The sequence below is a fragment of the Eschrichtius robustus genome, chromosome 17 (genome assembly GCF_028021215.1).
Source record: "Eschrichtius robustus isolate mEscRob2 chromosome 17, mEscRob2.pri, whole genome shotgun sequence".
NCBI classification, from domain to species: domain Eukaryota; kingdom Metazoa; phylum Chordata; class Mammalia; order Artiodactyla; family Eschrichtiidae; genus Eschrichtius; species Eschrichtius robustus.
Window position 1 is genome coordinate 84,996,234 of NC_090840.1, and position 20,321 is coordinate 85,016,554.

Below are 20,321 nucleotides of genomic sequence, written 5' to 3' on the forward strand. Positions count from 1 at the left end.
AGGAAAGGGGAGGAGAAACAGGAAGACCGATCCCTGGAAGGACAGGGGCCTAGTGCAGAAACGAGAGATCAGAGGGGACAGAGGCAAGACCAGGAGGGGAATCCTTAGAATCTGGCTGTGACGGGATATTGGAGAGAAGTGAAATAGGTCAAGAATGAGTCCCCAGGCAGCTCATCTGAGTCATTAGGTGGATGTTGAGGCTGGTCGTTCTTTCATCCATTCATTATTCCACTCACTCATTCACCCACCTGCTCGCCAATCCATACACCCGTCCATCCCTCCATCCATCCATTCGCCCTTCTATCCACCCACCTTCTCAAGGGGGCTCTAGGCTCTAGAGTAAGGGTTGAGTTGACAGTGGAGCATCTACTCAGCTGTGGGGAAGGGAAGAGACTAGCAGGGACAGGGTAGTGGGGGGCAGTTCCTGGAGTAGGTGGGACTGAACTCTGGTTGGGGATGTCGGTGTCCTCCCAAAACAATGAGTTTTGGGGTGAGGACTGGGTCTAGGGAGGTGTCTCAGATCTGCTGGGCATTGGATGGATGACTGGCCCCCATCTCAGCTGCCTTGGTGTCTTTCCATTTTGGGAGGGACCCACACACCAGCCTGAAGACCAGCCATCATCAGAACAGCCCTGCCTCCCAGGCCTGGGAACAAGTATTGTCACTGTGTTCTGGGCCAGGATGCTGGTCTCAGAGAGGTTAAGTGACCTGCTCCAGTCCTCACAGATGGTGTGGGGCAGATCTGAGGTTCAGGCCCCTCTGCCCCTCTTCCCAGCTACTGTCACAAGTCACACTGCTGCCCAGACATGCCAGCTGGGAGGGGCTGGGAGGGGCCAGAGCGAATCAGACACAGCCCTCAGGGAGCGCACAGCTTGGGGTGGGCAGGAGGCCAGAAACCCACAGCCCTCCTGGCAGGGAGAGGGCTCAGAGGGAAAGGTGCTCCGAGCCGGGGGCGCTGCAGGACCCTGGACAGCACCCATGCCCTCGGTCCCCATGCGGCAGGACAGCCGCTCCTTCCCGAAACCCTGTGATGAGCCCTGTGCCCTACTCGGGTTGCGTGGACTCAGACCCTCGCCCGGCGCTGGCAGGCGGGTCCTGTCGGCACACGTCTGCAGATGAGGGCGTGGCTCAGAGAGCCTCCAGCTCGTGAACGGCAAGCAGGGTTCGAGCCCGGCGCCCGGCCGCAGATCCTGTGCGTGGCACTCCACACCCCTCACAGGAGGGCCGACGCAGTCCATCAAGGTGCGCCCTGAGGGTACTCAGCCCCCCAGCACACCCAGGCCCCCAGCGAAGACCGACGGGGACATCTGCGGGAATCTGGGTGCCCGTGAGGAACACAGCCGCGGGGTCAGGAAGGGCGGGCTTCCAACCCCGTCCTCGTGTCGCAGCCTGACCACGTGACCTGGGGCACATCACTGGCCTCTCAGCCTCCGGGTGGTCGCGCCAGGGTCGCTGTCCCGGCTCTCCCACCGGTGCGGCGCAGGCAGAGCCCAGTGACACGGCCGGCACTGGCCGAGTGCTCACCACCTGCTGGGGTTGGGGGGGGAGCAGGGGGTGGGCCTGTGCCTGCCCAGCCCGGCCCAGATCAACCTTCTGGGGACCCTCAAGCTGGCCTCACACTGGACAGCGGCCGAGCGCCCGCTTGGGTGTGATCTGCACTAGGCCTGTCCCTCCCTGGTCCCCCCTCGTCCACCCTCCGCGCCCCACCCCACGCCCACCGGGTTGAACAGAGGAGGGGAGGGGAGGCAGGGAAGCTGGGAGCCGCAGCAGCCGCCGAGGGACCTGGCTGAAGGGAGAGTGACCCCAAGAGAAGCGGGAGAGGTCACCTGAGGGGAAGGGGGGAGGCGCGTGACGTCCCAGGGCCCTCTGAGCCCACACCCAGCCTCCACCAAGCCCAGCCCCTTCCCGTCCCTCCTCTTCCCCCCAGCAAACCACGTGGGGCCTCTCCACCGACTTCAAGGGGAAGAGGCGGGCAGGCGATGACAGGCGGGGCCCAGGGGCCACCAGATGCTTGGGCGAAGACATATGGCAGAGGCAGAGGCAGGCTTTGATGTTGCGCTCTGCTCTGCAGCCCCCGGTCCCCTCCTGGCACAGGGCAGAGCCCCCAGCCTCTGCTCAGCCCCCGCACCTGCAGCCTCGCCCACCGGGAGGGAGCTCCTGTGCAGAGGATCCAGCTCCTGTGAGGCTGGGCTGCCCGGAGCTGCGGGCCTCATGCCAGCTCACTGCCAGCAGCGGGGTGGGGGGTAGGGAGCAGCCCAGGTCCCTCAGCTGGAGGCCGCATCTCGCTCCCCCAGGAGCAACCAGTGAGACGGGAGCCCCTCCCCGAGCTCTGGGGAGCAGGCAGCCGCCCTGAATACCACCTCGACTGAGGGGCTGACCTTTCCAGCTCCCGATGAAAGGGTATTGACCACATCCGTGACCCTGCAGGAAAGCATGGAGGAGACTTCCTAAGGGGGCAGGATGTGTTGTCCGGTTCATATCGCTGCGCCTGATAAGGGAGAGGGTCTGGAAAGGCCCTCAAGGCGCTAGAGTGGGCACGGCTCATTTGCATGGAGCTCGGGCCATTTATAAAGGCAGGAGGGGCCCAGGGACCTGGGCAGGGGCTGCTGGATGGATGGTCGGGGCCTCGGACCCCATAAACCCCTACTCTCCAGGCTGGTGGGGGGCGCCATCGTCCACATCAAGCTCTCATGACCCCACACTGGGCTCCACCCTGGCCCCCTGCTGTGGAGGACACCAGGCCACAGACCTGGGACGTCCATTGTTACAGGCTGAACTGTGTTCCCCAAAAAGACATGCTGAAGTCTTAAACCCAGGACCTCAGAATGGGACCTTATTGGGAGATGGGGCCTTTACAGAGGCCATCAAGTTAAAGAGAGGTCATCTGACCGGCGTCCTTGTAAGAAGGGGAAATTTGCTCACAGCTTCACGGGGAGAACACTGTGTGAACATGCGGACGGCCGTCCACAAGCCCAGGAGGGGCAGAGTCTCCCTCACAGCCTCAGAGGCAGCCAGCCGTGTCTTGGCTACTCTGAACAGTGCTGCAATGAACATAGGGGTGCATGTATCACCTCGAACCACGTTTTACTCCAGATATATGCCCAGGAGTGGGACTGCGAGATCATATGGTAGCCCTATTTTTAGTTTTTTTAAGGAACCTCCATAGTGTTCTCCATAGTGGCTGTATCAATTTACATTCCCACCAACAGTGCAAGAGGGTTCCCTTCTCTCCACACCCTCTCCAGCATTTATTGTTTGTAGATTTTTTGATGATGGCCATTCTAACTGGTGTGAGGTGATACCTCATTGTAGTTTTGATTTGCATTTCTCTAATAATTAGTGATGTTGAGCATTTTTCATGTGCCTCTTGGCCAACTGTATGTCTTCTTTGGAGAAATGTCTATTTAGGTCTTCTGCCCATTTTTTGGTTGTGTTATTCGTTTTTCTGATATTGAGTCGCATGAGCTGTTTGTAAATTTTGGAGTTTAATCCCTTGGCGGTTACATCATTTGCAAATATTTTCTCCCATTCTGAGGGTTGTCTTTTTGTTTTGTTTATGGTTTCCTTTGTTGTGCAAAAGCTTTTGAGTTTAATTAGGTCCCATTTGTTTATTTTTGTTTTTATTTCTATTACTCTAGGAGACGGATGGAAAAAGACATTGCTTCGATTTATGTCAAAGAGTGTTCTGCCTATGTTTTCCTCTGTTTACAACAGCCAAGACATGGAAGCAACCTAAATGCCCATTGACAGATGAATGAATAAAGAAGATGTCTTATATATATATATATATATATATATATATACAATGGAATATTACTCAGCCACTAAGAAGAATGAAATAATGCCATTTTGCAGCAACATGGATAGACCTGGAGATTATCATACTAAGTGAAGTAAGTCAGACAGAGAAAGACAACATCATATGATATCACTTATATATGGAATCTAAAAAAAGTGGGGCTTCCCTGGTGGCGCAGTGGTTAAGAATCCCCCTGCCAATGCAGGGGACATGGGTTTGAGTCCTGGTCCGGGAAGATCCCACATGCCGCAGAGCAACTAAGCCAGCGCACCACAACTACTGAGCCTGCGCTCTAGATCCCGCGAGCCACAACTACTGAGCCCACGTGCCACAACTACAAAAGCCCCCGTGCCTAGAGCCCGTGCTCCGCAACAAGAGAAGCCACCACAATGAGAAGTCCGCGCACCACAACAAAGAGTAGCCCCCGCTCACTGCAGCTAAAGAAAGCCCTCGCGCAGCAACGAAGACCCAACACAGCCAAAAATAAATAAATAATTTTTTTTTAAATAATAAAAAATTTTAAAAAGATACAAACTTATTTACAAAACAGAAACAGACTCACAGATGTAGAGAATGAACTTCTAGTTACAAGGGGGAAGGGTGGAGGGGAGGGATAGATTGGGAGTTTAGGATTGACATGTATGCACTGCTATATTTAAAATAGATTACCAACAAGGACGTACTGTATAGCACAGGGAACTCTGCTCAATATTCTGTAATAACCTAAATGGGAAAAGAATTTGAAAAAGAATAGATACATGTAGATGTATAACTGAATCACTGCTGTACGCTTGAAATTAACACAACATTGTTCATCAACTATATTCCAATATAAAATAAAAATTTAAAAAAGAAGACAAAAGAAAAGGCAGCCAGCCATGCCGACACCTAGATCTTGGACTTCTGGCCTCCAGAACCGTGAGACAATAAATGTCCACCATTTCAGCCACCCAGTCTGTGGTGTCGGTCACAGCAGCCTGAGCTGACTAACAGACCAGGCCCTGGTCCATCTCCTCCGCTGACCCTGGGGAGCAGCGATTCCCCTGGGTGCCAGGGGCCCTCTGACAAAGAGCTCATGGGTGCAGCGGAGTCCCGGGCCTCGTCCAGACCAGCCCTGGGTGCCCCCCACGATAGCACAGCTGCGGCTCCACCTCAGCCCTGCTCATCCAATGCCCTCGCTGCCCTGGGTGCCCTCGGGCCCTGTTTCTGACCTCCCAGGAGCTGGGTGCAGGACGCGAGGGCCCAGAGACCAGTAGGGCTGAGGGTCCATCAAGGCCATCACGTCCTACAGTGGAGGAGGTGGCCTCACCAAGGATGCTGTCAGGGCTGCGGACGCCTCCGGAGGCGGTGAGCACCTGCGCTGGGCGTGTCCAGGCAGCAAGGACCACAGGTCACTGTCTGGGAGCCATGCTGGTGGATGGCCCAGAGTCCCCCAGCCCTCTGCCCAGGTCCTGTTCCCACAGGACCATCACGAGGGCCCCGGGGAACAGGCTCCACAAAGAGGCTCCCGAGACACAGAGCAGCCCCGCCCTGGGGGCTGCCCGCCTCAGTCCCCGTGGAGAGGTGCTGGGCGCTACACACTGACCACCACCCTCAGGACAGCCCTGCGAGGGGCCCGAGCGCACCCATTTCACAGGCGCAAACACTGAGGCTTGGGAAGTGCAGCTCGCCCACAGCCCCTCAGTAGGGGTGTGGGGACAAAGCTGCTCAGGGACCACACAGAGGGAAAGAGCAGGAGAGGACACCATGGGGACAGAGCGGGTGAAGCCAGTAGGGGGGCCTCAGCCTTGCCTCCCCACCCAGGAGGGGGTCTCCTGCCTGCCTCCCGCCTCGCTCCCCACACTCCGGGTGCCCCGGCTGTCAGCCATCAGCTGATTAATCACTCTTAAACGGCAGACCCACAGTGAAGGAGGCTGATGGGGGCTGGCGGTGGGGAGCCAATTAACCTGAATTACGCTCTTGATTGGGGCCCAATTAGTGTCAGCTGCATGGGGTCAGAAGCAGTCCTGGTGCAGTAATTGTTGAATTAATTCCCTGGCTGGGAAGAGCTGCACCTTCCCAGCCCTAGCACCGGACGCCGGCTGGCTTCCCACCACTTCAGTGAGGCTGCGGCCTCCCCCTGGCCTGGCCTGGCCTGGCCTGGCCTGGCCCACTCCCGCTGTGAGAAGGGGTGGCTACGTGATGGTTTGGAAAGGGGGCTTGCTCGGCACGTCCCAGCCCTGCAGGACCTTCCCACATGTCCCTCCCTCTGCCTCTGCAGCTCTTCACTCAGAGAACTCCTCCTCACTCCTTAAAACCCAACTCCAGCATCACCGCCTCCAGGATGGCCTCCCAGGTGCTCCCTGGCTGCAACGGGAGCTGTCTCCGGGGTCCCTGGCCCTGCTTCCCTCTTCACCAAACTTGCCTCCTTCCCTCTACACCTGCTGAAGGTGACCATGACCCTCAGGAGGATTGCTGCCCTTAGCTCAGCAGGACTTAGTGGAAGCAAGATGACCAAGAGGAGCGAACCAGCCATCCCAGCCAAGGGGTCCGGGGAGGAGCTCGGCAGACACGGCCCTCAGGCCTCCACGGGCTCGTGTCCACAGTGAGGAAGGGTGGACGCTGGCTAGTCAGTCCAATGCGCTCACCCACGTGCTGCCCTCTGCCTGCTCCCCCTTCCCCTAAAATGAGGGTCCAGGGTGTGCACCCCGGCAAAGACAGCAAGTGCGAGGCACAGGGGTTGGAGGTTGTTGGAGGTGATCCTGGTTGAGCAGGGCAAGGAGGTGACCCCCGGGGCCTGCAGGGGCATGGCCACAGTGAGAAGCAAGACCCTGGCTCCCAGAATACCGGACAAGCAGGGCCTCTGAGGCAGGGGAGGGCAGGAGGACGCCGGCTTAAAGTGCAGAGACCCACCCCCAGGCTCCTCCCCGCCCCCGGGGACAAGGGCTGATCTCTGGAGGAATTCTCTGGGACCCTGGGCTCTGGGACCCCAGGCCCAGTGAGGGGAGCAGAAGCTGGGGGTCAGAGCAGGGCTCGGGGTAGAGTCAGCAGCGCCGGCCCTGAGCCCCGCAGGGAGAGCTTTCTCCAAAGGCCCAGCCGGCCCAGGGAAGCCGCCACCCCAGTAAAGCTCACAACGGCTCACACTTCTTGAAGCCCCTTCCAGCCAGCATGTTAGTGCCCCAGCCCTAAGTACACGCAGACATCAGGGACCCCAGATAGTTGCAGGGTACCCATTGCAAAGGACAGAAAACAAAACAAACACAGAAACTCAAAGAAAGAGTCAGTGCAGGGCACAGAAGGAAACTTCCAACAAGTAAAACAGTCCTGGGAGAGCCAAGAAAGCAGTGCCGGCAGAGTCCCCCGGGACAGTCCCCAGGGGAGGGGCCTGGGTGGTGGGTGTGAGAGGGCCCTCCAGGCCCCCAGCCCCTCCAGGCCCGCCCCCTACACCCGCCTGCTGCACCTCAAGATGGCGCCAGTGGAGTGGCCGAAGGAGAGGCCCCAGCCCCCCAGCCCTGCGCCGGGGATGGGCCTGGTGGGAGTGGGGTGCGGAGGCCCCAGAGCAGCTCTGGGGTGGGACGTGCAGGCCCGGCGCTCCGCCCCCTCCCTGCCCTCTCTGGCCCCGCTGGTTGCCCGGCCAGCACTGGGAGCCCGGGGAGAAGGGCCTGGACTGCCCTCGGCCAACTGCTCTAAGGCTCCTCGGCCATAGCAAGGTCGTGGCTACGGCAGGCAGGAAGTGACCTAGTGACGGCCATGGCTGCACAGTGCACGCTGCACGGGCCCACGCGTCCCCCAGACACACCAGAGGGGAAGCAACTCACCCACACCCGTGGCAGGACCTCAGCCTGTCCTGGCAGCCCCCCTCCCCGCCCCCTCTTCTTACCCATCGCCCCCCAGAGGCTGGCCTGCGCCTGGCTCCTCTGTCACACCAGCCCCTCTGAGCTGTTTCGGGCAGCCACCTCCCCTCTCTGAGCCCCAGTTTCCTCACGTGACAACTGGGGACAGTGACACCCCTCCCCATGGGTTCTCTGAAGGTGGATGCCCCTCCTGGACCCGGCACGGCTCATTTCTCTGTCCCTTCAGCCTCCAGTTCAAGGGCACCCCCGTCACAGGTGTCCCAGGCCAGCAGGGCCCGCATACAGTAGGTGCTCACTGAAGCGCGAGCCTCTTCCAGGGCCCAGGGCTGGAGGCCGGAGGCCCAACATGTGCTGAGCCATCAGGCCAGCCCTCTGGGCCCTTCTGGACTCGCTGTGCTGTGACGAGTGGGCCAGATGGGCTCGGGCCCTGGAATCCCCTGTCTCCAGCAGCTAGGGGCTCCGTGGGGGAGGACGGAGGGAGGGGCGGGGTGGGAGGGGTGAGGGCATTTGAGCATCAGGTGCCAGCTTGGGACTCAGTGGGACCAGCACCCGCTCTGCTCCCTACCCCGCCCCCGCTGCCACCATCTGCAGGGACCCTGGGGGCTGGTCCCCGAGGCCCTGGGGAGCAGGAAGCCCAGAGAAGGGCGGTGACTCGCCCAGGGGCTCCCAGCGAGGGGGACTCCCGGGGCCACGTGGTCCCTGTGTCCTGTCGCGGCCCCTCTCCCCACCAGCCCCTTCCCTCTGACCCTTGGGCACCCTCGTCCCCTCCTCAGAAGCCGTTGGGCTCCCACTCCCTTCCTCAGAAACCGCTTCTCATACAAATGTATTCAGAATACATGACATTTCAGAAACATCTATTTGTATATATTTAGACTCCATTTCAAAAGAATTATTCAAAATCGGAGCCATTTGGATGGATGGGTGTGGAACGGATTGTTTCTTAAGTGTTAGCCTCAAAAATACCATGTTTTCTAAGTGGATACAAATGCTGTAATTATTGAAATGGGCACATTCGGCTGGGGGAAAATTTCAGAATTATGACTTGATTTAGGGATTCTGTGTCCTAAGACAGGGCCTCGGGAGCACCCACCCCGAGGCTGGAGCCCAAGGTGGGCTGAGAGCTCTCGGCTTGTCTGCCGCTCCGTCAGGAAGCTGAGGGCCCCTAGGCCGAGCCAGGTCCTGCACGGGCCGCAGGCCTGTCCCTCCAGGGCCTGAACTGTCCTTGTCCACTCTCCAGCTGGCTCAAGTCCTGACCAGAAGGCTGGGTCCAGTACCCCCGGGGCCAGAGCCCCACCCCATGCCTGTCCCGCTCCTTGATCGGGACAGGCGAGCTGGCCTACTCTCCCCTCCCCGACCATGACTTCTGGTTGCAAGGCGTGGCTGGGCCAGGCCTGGCACCCCACCCTGGGCAGTGTTGCCGGTGGGGACAGAGGAGGGCCGGGAGCCGGACCCCAGGCACTGGCTGTAAAATGGGCCAGGTGACCGCCCTTGGGGGTGCCCAGGGGCACAGTATCTGCCACATGCCCGACCCAAGCGGGCTCCCTACTAGTCAGCAGCTCAAACAGAAGGTCTTGCTGGTGAGTTAAGCCCAGGCTGTGTCCTTCTGCCGGTGGCAGCCACGCTGCCGGTCAGCTCGGCTGAGATGCAAAGGCGGCTGAACCAAGCCAGCGGTCTGGGCCGGGCTCTTCCTGCCACACTGGGGGCGGAGTCCACTGGTGGGACCTCCTCCAGGTTCAAGGGCACTCAATAACAGCTAGAAGGCTCCACATAGGCTCCCCGGCCCAGCAGTGCCAGCGGGGGCTACACAGGAAGTGATGGGCACTCACGGCCACACGGTCCCCGCAGCAAGGGTGAACCGGAGGTGCTCCGGAGGCCGCCCGCCAATCAGGCGCTGGTCGGTCAGGCGGGGCACAGCCAACAGCAGAGCTTCCTGGGCCCGGGGGGGGGCCCGAGGAGTGAAAGGCGAGCGCAGCCTCCCCACCGGCAACTCCCGTCTGTGTAATACACGTGCACACGCGTGTGCGTGACGATCCGATCACTGGAAGCATCACGACTGTTACGTTGTCAGCAGTCTTTCCTTTGCAGGTGGGGTTATGGGGAACTTTCTGTTTGATTTTTGGTTTTGTGTTTTGGCTGCAATGAGCTTCTGTAACAAAGTTCCCGCTCCTCCAGACGTCCCCCCACCCCACCCACCGGGAGGCCCACAGGAGAGGCAGGAGGAGGAACCTGTGGGGCGGCAGCATCTGGGCTGAAACTCACGCCCCAAAGAGGTCACAGCCCCCGGCCCTCAGCCCTGACCCCCATTCCCTCGTTTCTGCACTGAGCCTCCCCTGGGCACCCTCCCTGTGCCAGGTGACCTTCTGGACACATCAGGCATGAGAAATCCCACCAAATTACCTCTCCCCAATCTCCGAGCACGGTCCAGGCAGGAGGGCAGCACGTGCCAAGGTCCTGAGGCAGGGGACACTTGGTGTCCCTGGAACGAGGGGGCAGTGCTGGCGTGGGCTGAGCGGGGTAGGGGCCTCCACACGCACTATCCCTCCGCCTGGGTGCTTGTCCCCAAATATCACGCGACCCACCCCACCTCCCGCAGGTCTCTGCCCATCTGTCACCATGTCAGCTATCCCTTGCTGCCCATCCTATCTAAGAGGGCACCTCCACGCACTGGCCACCCCGCCCCAACTCATCTCTCCGCTGGTTCTCCCGGGAGCCGAGCTGGATGTCTCCTTCGCTCCTGGTCATGTCTGGTTCCCGTCACGGCAGCGTCAGCTCCATCAGGGCAGGGTCTTTTTCACTATCGTTCACTGAGCCCTGGGAACAGCGGCTGGCACGTGGTAGGGGCTCGTATTTTTGTGGGCTGCGTTGGTGACCAATCCCACACAAGGAATCCACAGGCCTTACACAAGCTGCTCCATCTAAAAGGGCCTGGCACGAGGGCGGTTCCCGGAGAACGGACAGGTCTCCGGTCTCTGCCACCTCGCACTAGCTGGGCGGCCTGGCCCCTCTGAGCCGCGGTTTTCTCATCTACAAAACGCGATAATGAACGGGTCTCGTGGAATCAAAGGAGGGGACGCAATGGTCCCTGGTGACTTCATGCTGTGGACATGCGCGCTCTCATGCTTGTTAGTAAACAGCCCCCAGACTCTAGGGGATCACCCTGGGTATGGCTGCTCCCGTGCTGAAATCCCAGGGACCCCACCGGTCTACGCCGGGCAGGAGCAGGAGACTCCGCGCCCTGGGGGGAGCAGCCGCTTCCCTCAGGCAGCGCGCATGCCAAGGCTGCCCTCGGGCTCCTCCGTGCTGGGCTGCAGCCTCCACGCCCGTTACCTGGCAGCTTTTCAACACATCCTACTTAGAGCGAGTGTCAGAGCGGGGGTGGAGGGCGGGTCTGTTAGAGACAAACCTCTGTTTGCTTCTCCCCCTCCCTCCTGCCCTGCCCCACTTGCCTGGGCCTCCGAGGTTCTCACCAAGGGTGGCAGCGTGCCTGCCCCGTCCAAGGAAGCCCATCTATTTTACCTAATGACGTGTTACGCCCCACCTCCGCCCGCGGTTTCTCCAGGAGAAGGAGCCTCTTTGTCTCTTTCAGGCACCAGGACTCTGGCCTCTGGTACCCCCACCCCTTCCCGGCTGCATGGGACACGCAAGGCTCCCCAGACCCCAGGGCCCTCTACGCACGGCTTCCCCGGGCCCCTAGGTCACCACCCGGCACCACCACGCCCGGCAGTTCTGTCCCCTCTGCCTCCCACTCCATCCGCTCCCACCAGCCGAGAGCCCGCACTGGGTGAGGAGCCATGGACCCCAGCCAGCAGCTCACCACCGTCCAGCAGGGGGACGCGAGGACGGAGAGAGGGCCTCACACTCCCGCTCTGCCCGTGGGCTGCCCCCGCACGTCTGCCAGCTCCTCCCAGGACCCCCTTTCCCCTCTCCACCCCAGCCTGCAACAGAACCCTCCCCTGCCTGCAGCACCCAGAGGTTGCCACGCCCCCCCGCCCCTGTCCCCAGAAGCATGCCCTGCGTGGCTGTCCCCGTTCAGTCCCTGTGCCAACTGTGAATTCTCAGAAACCCCACAGCCTGACCCTGCCCTTGGGACTCCCTGCCCCTGAGGACCCAAAGATGTGAGCCGAGGGAGAGATGCGCAGGGCAGGCTGTGAACCTGCAGCCCCTAGCACCTCCTCCAGGGAGGCCCCCAGGGTTCCACTCTCCTGTGTGGGCACAGGTCTGCTGGCGGAGAGCCCCTGAATGTGAACCCAACCGTACCACTTCCTAGCTCAGTGACCTTGGCCGGTCCTCGAACACTGAGCCTCAGTCTCCTCTTCCCAAATGGGGCTGAGCGCGGCCACTGCCCAGGCTGCTGGGAGGATTAAGAGATCTCGTGAGTGCTGAGCCCAGAGCCTGGGGCTGAACAACCAGGAAATGAGAAGCATTTGTCTCGGTGAGACTCCGCCTCCCTGGCCGCCTCCTCCTCAACATCAGCGGCAGCAGCAGCACAGACAAGGGACCACAAGCTACCCCCGTCCCCAGACAAGGAGAGGAGCAGGGACACAGGGGGGTCACCCTCCTCCCCCGGGCCCACCATGTCAGGCAGTGCTGACCGGGAGACCCCACCCCCAGCCTGCTCTTGACAGAAGCACACTTTTTGGGAGTCTTTCCTTTGGGTTCAGGCAAAAAGGACCCACCTTGGGAACACCGAAGTCTGTGGGGAGGTGTCCCCATGGGAGGGACAGGGATGCATCTGATTCCCCTAAGCAGAGTGTCACCCCTTCTCCCCACCTCCCAGGAGGGGGCCCTGCAGCTTCCACAGCGGTTTTCACCCCCCGATTCCTGGCCTGGGCAGGGCCCGTGCCAGCTCGCCCTGCTGTGGGCCCTGGAGGAATCAGTGTCCAGTGCAGGTCAGATCCTCCAGACCCAAGCTCAGCAAGGAAGCCCACAGCGCTGGGCTGACCTGGCGCTCCTGGGACCCCTCCCACTGCAGGACCCTGGGAGGGGCACTCTTTGAGTCCCATCTGAGGGGGAGGTCTCCCAGGAACTCCCTCCTTCAGAAAGCAACCCCAGAGAGTTGGGCAGGAGAAGCAGGAAGCAGGGCTGAGACGTCCAGCAGCCGGCAGTGGGGACCACCCAGGGGCCACGCTGCCAACCTCCTGCAGGAAGGGAGGCCAGACTCCACAGATGTGGTTACAACACCGTAGCGGCCCTGGCGGCCGGAAGAGCAGAATTAAATGCTCTCTGGATGAGAAGTCCCCCAATTCCAACTCAGTGAAGCCACAGGCTCATAATCAAACATCATCAAACAAGGAAGAAGGCAGGCAGGTCAAGAAATAGATTAGACAACCAGAGACTGTAAAAACTGAGGGAAACGTAAGGATAAAATGTCTAAAGAATGAAAGATATGGTCATCAAGAGGCAACAAGGGACTATTAAGAATGAACAGAAGATCTGAAAAAGATATGAACTTCTAGAAATGAAAAACACAATTTTTGAAGTGAAAGACTTAGTTGACAAGTTAAGCAGAAGATGTGACCCAGCTGTAAACTTAGAGGCATATCCGAGTGAATCAGCCATTATCCCACAAGACAGACGGGGACTGGAAAACACAAAAGAGATGGTAAAAGCGACGGGGACAGAAGGTGGGGTTTCTAATATATGTCCAGTTAGTGTTCCAGAATGGCAGGGAATGTGGGAAGCAAGAGGACAGGCGGTATGTAAAGGGGTGACAGCTGCAGTTTTCTAGGACTTATACACACAGGCATCCACTGATCCAAAAGCACATAGAGCAGAAGAAAAAAACAATCCGTATCTGGACATACCTTGGGAAAACCGCAGAACTGTAAATACAGAAACAAGATTTTCCATTGGCCAGGGGAAAAAAGACAGATCCTGAAAAAACTAAGGCAGGTGGACGGCCAGCAGACTCCTCGGCAGCAACGATGGAAGCCAGCCGGCACTGGAGGGAAATCCCACTCAAACTGGAAATCTGCACCGAGCCACACCTCACGTGAAAGACAACATGGGCAAAATGGCATTAAAGACAAACAGAACCTGTCCATGTGATCACCAAGAGACCTGTCCCAAAGGGTGACATCCAGAAAGGAGGAAGAGCCCAGAAGATTTGAGATAAAGGAACGACTGGTGACCAAGGACATGACACGGCTGAGTCGTAATCAGCACGGGCTGCAAAAATCACACCATCCCAGGCGTGAGGTCCTTAAAAAACGGAGAACTAAGGATGGGGGTGAGAACAGCACGTGAGTTGAAGGCAGTGACCTGAGCTCAAGTGCTTAGAGGCCCACGTGTCCGTCAGGAAGGGAGAGAGGGTGATAATGTCTGCCTTTAGACTCTGTGGCAAAATTTCAAGGGAAACAAATGAAAGGTTGAAATAAAGTGTAAGAAAAGTTGAACTAACTTTTAAAAACGATGGATTAAAGAGACACGACTAAACCCATTTGGATTAGAATCCTGGACGTCAAAGAACGTTATAGGAATAATCAGTGACACCTGAATAGAGTCTGTGATTCAAGAGCAATATTTGATGAGTGTTAATTTGCTGGTTTGCTGGTTACGCAGGAGAGCGTCCTGGCCCTCGGTAATTACACGCTGAGGTATTAAGGAGCGACGGGCATCGTGGCTGTAAGTGATTCTCAGGGCAAAGAAGTGCCAATGACTGGGGAGCACGGCTAAAGGAATACAGGATCTCTGGGTCCTAGCTCTGCAAACTTTACATAAATTTGAACTCTTTTTCAAAACAAAAAGTTTAAAACTCTAGTACTAAAAAATAAAGCAGCTTTCAAAAATAAAGATAAGTATAAATCAAAAAGTAAGATGAGATAAACAAGAGCTAATATATCAACAATGGCTAAAGCTCAGCCAGGGAAAGAACGAGCGTGTCACAATGGATTTTAAAATCCAGCTCAATGCTGGAGACATTTCAAAAGCATAAAGGCACAGAAATATCGAAAATGAAAGAATAGGAAAATATATAGTGAAAGCATTAATCAAAAGAAAGCTGGAATAGACCCATTGATAGCAGACAAAATGGGTTTTAAGATACAAAGCACCAGGACTTCCCTGGTGGCACAGTGGTTAAGAATCTGCCTGCCAATGCAGGGGACACGGGTTTGATCCCCGGCCCGGGAAGATCCCACATGCCACAGAGCAACTCAGCCCATGCGCCACAACGACTGAGCCTGCGCTCTGGAGCCTGTGAGCCACAGCTACTGAAGCCCGCGCGCCTAGAGCCCGTGCTCCGCAACAAGAGAAGCCACTGCAGTGAGAAGCCAGCGCACCGCAACGAAGAGTAGCCCCCGCTCGCCGCAACTAGAGAAAGCCCACATGCAGCAACGGAGACCCAACGCAGCCATAAATAAATAAATAAATAAATAAATAAATAAGATAAAAAGCACCATGTGGGATAGAAAAGGTCACTTCATAATACTAAGAGTTTCAATTTACCAAGATGATACACCTATTCTACACTCATATGCAACCTAGAAAAAAGAGCCATAGAACATATAAAGCAAACATTTATAGAGCTACAGGGAGAAATGTCCAAATCGAGCAATGTGGTACAAGATTTCAACAGATTTCTCTCAATTTATGATAGGTCAGGCAGACCACAAAAGGGAAAGACAGAGAAAATTTGCATTACCAAGTTAACAAGCTTGGTTTAGTGGACACTGATAGAACTTTCCATGTCTGTGTATTTAAAGAATGCACATTCTTCTCAAGCACATTCTCAAGTATGGAATATTTACAGAATTGGAAAGCTCTAAGCCATAAAGCAAGTCTTAACAAATCTCATATAAAAGAAATACTCTAGGGCTTCCCTGGTGGCGCAGTGGTTGAGAATCTGCCTGCCAATGCAGGGGACACGGGTTCGAGCCCTGGTCTGGGAAGATCCCACATGCCGCGGAGCAACTAGGCCTGTGAGCCACAATTGCTGAGCCTGCGCGTCTGGAGCCTGTGCTCCGCAACAAGAGAGGCCGCGATAGTGAGAGGCCCGTGCACCGTGATGAAGAGTGGCCCCCACTTGCCACAACTAAAGAAAGCCCTCGCACAGAAACGAAGACCCAACACAGCCAAAAATAAATATAAATAAATAAATTAATTAAAAAAAAAAAAAAACTGAACTAGATAAAAGGCAAGGTCCTTTCTGACCCAGACACTGATGATGTTATAAGTCTTACCTAAGAAGCATCATTTGATTTAAAAAAAAAAAAAAAGAAATACTCTAAACAAAATGCGACTGTTAGAAGGTAAGAAGAGTAAATCTTAAATCCCCATGCATTTAGAAATTTTACCATTCATTTCTAAATAACTCACAGGTCAAAGAAAAAATCATAATAGACATAATATTTTAAATTGAACGATAATGGACATATGATATATCACAACGCGGGGGCATAGTAAACGTGGCCCTTTAAGGGAGGTTTATAGACTTGAAATGCTGGTGTTAGAAAAAGAGAAAGGCTGAAATTTCATGGGCTGAGCATCCAGCTTTAGACATTAGGAGGAGGAAGAGCTACCATACAACTGAGAGAGAGAAGGCGAGGAGATGACAAAAAGTAGACAGCAATCGAAAATCGAAACTAGCACAAAATAGAACAAATCCAAAGACACTAATTAAAATTACAAACCTCTGGAAAGATTGACCAAGGAAAAAAGGAACTGGACAGATAAAGTAGGAATGGAAAAGGTACAGATCTCAGATGAATGGGACACTGTGTAGTAATAAACAAGATTATTAGCACCCAGAGCCACCACATCCGAAAACCTAGACAAGTGGATAGATTCCTAAAAACAGGTGACTTACCAAAACAGAATCAAGAATAAAAAAGAACCAGAATGATCTGTGTGTGCTATGAGAACTTATAATATAGAACAGAGGACGCAAAAGAGAGAATACATCCCTAACTCATTCTATGAGGCTGATATAAACTTGTTATCGAAATCAGACAAGATCAGGAAAAGTAAGGAAATGTAGAGGCCAATATAGAAGCAAAAATCCTAAATAAAATAGTATCAAATTAGAACCTTCAGTGAAAGTGAATCATCACCATTATTTACTGTTATTATTTACTCTGGCAGGAGTGTGAGAAAAGCTACACATGCCATGCACCACATTAACAGATTAAAAGAAAAAAACCAAATAATCGTCTTAACAGATATATATTTATATATATATAATGTAATCCAATACTTTTTTTAAAAAAAAGCTCTTATCAAGCTCCTAGCAAATTTCCTTCATCTGACAAAGAGTACAATAAATCTAAAATTAACATTCTTAACGGGGTAAGGTTGGAAGCATTCCTTTTAAAATTCCTTTTAAAATTAGGAGCCAGACAAGGATGCCCATTGTCCCTCCTTCTAAGTCAGGACTAACCAGGGCTCCCTGCCCACACAGTGATCAGGAAAGAGAAATTAAAGGCATAAGTATAGGGATGGAAGAAATAAAGCTGTTATTATCAGTAATAACAGGATTATCTTCAAAGGAAACCTAACAGAATTCTTAGGCAAAGTATAAGAAATAATGAGACATTAACATCTGGCTGAATATAGACTCAATTCACAAAAATCACACATATTTCTATATACCAGCAACATGCTGGTACAGGTACCATTTATAGAAACAAACAAATATATGTTTAGGACTACATCTTTAAAAAGGTATGAGATATATATGGAGACAATCGTTTAAAATGTATTTTAAAACACTTTAAAAGACATAAATATAATAGAGAGACATATTGTGTTCACAGATAGAAAGTCCCAATATCACAAGGATATCAATTCTTACCCAACTTGAGCCATAGATTCAATGCAATCCCAATAAAAAATGCTAACAGGGTTGTTTATGGAACCTGATGAGGTGATTCTAAAATATATACGGGAGAGCAAAGGGCCAGGGAGACCCAAGCTGCTGCTAGAAATAATAAGGGTGGGGTCCACCTGCCAGACAGCATCATTTAGCACAAAGGCGGAGTGACGAACACAGGGAAGAAATGGTGCGGGGAGAGGGCTTGGCAGGAACAGAAGGGACCACGCGTGGAAGCTGCCGTGGGACACGGAACAGGGCAGGTGGACAAGGAGGGGTCTTCAGACACGGTGAGGGGGACTGAATACCCGAGTAGGAATGTAAGAGGCAAAGCCGGGAGTCCATAGAAGAAAACAAATGAGAACACCTCCCGGACTTGGGATGGGGGCGCTTACAAGTGTGCAGGGACCCCCGGAGTCGTCAGGAGACCCCACGTTGGGGGCGGGAGGGAAAGCACCGGCGGGCAGTGACGCTGGCAGCGGGACCAGACGCCCAGAGCAGTGGCGTCCAGGTTACAACACCCGCGCATGTGTGTGTACGTTCCACAAATCACCGAGGAGGAAAAACAAACAATCCAAGTTTTTAAATGGGCAAAAGCCATAAACAGACCTTTCACAGCAAAGGAAACATAAATATAAATGTATGAAAAATTCCAACCGCATTAGTAATCAAGGAAATGCAAATGAGGACCACAATTACATCCTTATTTTACTCCCACCAGACTGGCCAAGATTAGGGAATCTGACGATATCACATACTGGATGGGCAGAGCCCACAAATCGCTGGGGGGAGTGTGGCGATCGACACTCCCTTTGGAAGACAATTTAGTCTCATCAGGTCAAGTTGAACCGTCCACGTGCCCCACTCCTAGGTCTCAACCCAGAGAAACCCTTCCCTGCCAGGAGCGGACTTGGGGCACACGCTCTCCCTGCCCCGTCCCTCCCCCTCGCCAGCCGTGTCCCAAAGTCCTGGCTTCAGAGGAGGGAGGCAGCCGGACCGGACCCCCATCCTAGGGTCAGGCAGGCGGGGTTTCAGTCAAGCATAACTGGGAAGGCCCCGTAGCCATGCTGAGCCCTGGGCCTATCTTCCACATGGGGACAGGGCGACGCCGGGCTCACCGAAGATCGCAAGTGAGCTGACACCTGCACACGATGAGGCTGGTGAGCCTGAGCCCAAAGCGTGTGGTTCACACTCCTCTTCCCAGGCATTTCCGCCGATGTGCGGCCGGTCCCGCTCATGCCAGCAGCCCCGGGTGTCTGGGCACAGGATGAGCCAGGAGGTCACAAAGGCTGCTGCCCAACGTGGCCGCAAAGCCCACGCGTCCAGCGCCCTCCGAGCACCCACTCTCTCACAGTCCTGCACCTGTGCCTGACAGCACCCCACCCGTGAAGCTCTCCTCCTTGACAAGCGGGGGCGCTAGTCCTGGCCTAAGGCACCCACAAAGCCCGAGCCTGGGTGGCCAGGGGCAGAGGCGGGAGACGGGCGCCCCCCGAGGCCCGGGACCCCACCCAGACCAGAGGCGGAGGCTGAGACCTGACAGGGGTCAGGAGAGGGCTTCAGAGGGTGAGGATGCAGGGGTGCAACAGGGACGGAAGCTCCCCAGGCAGAGAAGTACGAGGAGGGCCTGGAGAGGCCCCCTGGATGAGCTCCAAACCCCACGGACCAGGGGCCCCAGGCCAGGTCACCTCCTCCCTCGGGGGTGGACTGAGCAGCCTGGGAGAGCAGGCCCAGGGGGTGAGAGGAGAGAAGGTCCAAACCCAGCGGGTCACTGAGGTCAGTGTGTGTGGCGAGGGGACTGGGGTCCCTCCCTGACTCCAGGGAATGGAGGAGGGGGTGGCAATTCCCTAGACCCCCAAGGAGGGCAGGGCCTGGGCAGAGGCCATGAGAGGAGGGGACGAAGGAAGCCGGGGTGGAGAGGGCTTGCTGGAGGTAGGGGTGTGATTCTGAGCAGGGGGCAGTTTCTACCCTCATTCCAAAGTGCACGGCCCTTCTCTCAGCACCTCTCCCCCCTCCCTCTTCCCTGCAGGACCATGCACAGCAGCCCCATTGGCCCCAGGTCTGGCCTGTGAAGTGTGCAGCAGGTCACTTGCTGTTCCCAAGCACACACCCAAAGCTACTGTGAGATTCTTCCACTGCTCTGGTCTCTGCTGTGAGCCTGGCAATGTCTGAGGGGGGCTGCCCATCAGTCTGGGTCCCGGAGTCAAAGCACAGGAGCAAAGGCACCTCCAACCCACTATGGGCATGTAACACAAGCTAGAACCAAACCCAGCCTTGGGCTCATTTGTTACTACAGCCAAACAGCCTGAGCTGACTGATACAAGGAGGAACAGGATGAGCTCCGTTTAACAGAGGGATGCGAAATCCTGCCGCTAACCTGCCGTGTGATCCTCGGGGGCCCTTGGGGCCTCTCTGGCCTCTCGCTCCCTCCTCCAAAGCCGACAGCAAGGCTCTGGTGACCATTAACACACGGGACCCGGTGCCAAGGCCGGCAGCTCGGTGGGATGTGTGTGCTAGTCATTAATGCCAGCAGGCCCTGAGTTAACAAACACCACTTGGAACCCCTCACGCTCACAGCCACGTGCTGCTCTCTAATTCTCACATCTATTCTCCTGCCAGCAGCAAGAGCATTTTGAGGGAAAGTGCAAATCTGGGGGGCATGGAGAGCTCCTCACCGGGCTAAAAATGGTGTTGTAACGAGGCCTCCCTCCCCCAGAGCAGAGCAAGTTGAAACTCCTCAAGGTGCTAATGTTTCAAGCATGGGGGCACCAAGGTGTGGCCCCCGATCCCTTTCCCGGCAGACAGCAGTGGACGCTGGACCAGCGGAAACGGACACAGCCATCAGCGCCGAGGGCGTCAGCGTGGCAGAAGCCTTGCTTGCGGG

General features: G+C 55.7%; 1 protein-coding gene across 1 annotated transcript in view; it reads right to left on the reverse strand.

The window, feature by feature from the left end:
- TSNARE1 (t-SNARE domain containing 1) overlaps positions 1-20,321 on the reverse strand; it is a 101,531-nt gene that overhangs the window by 13,861 nt on the left and 67,349 nt on the right. The window lies entirely within an intron of this gene.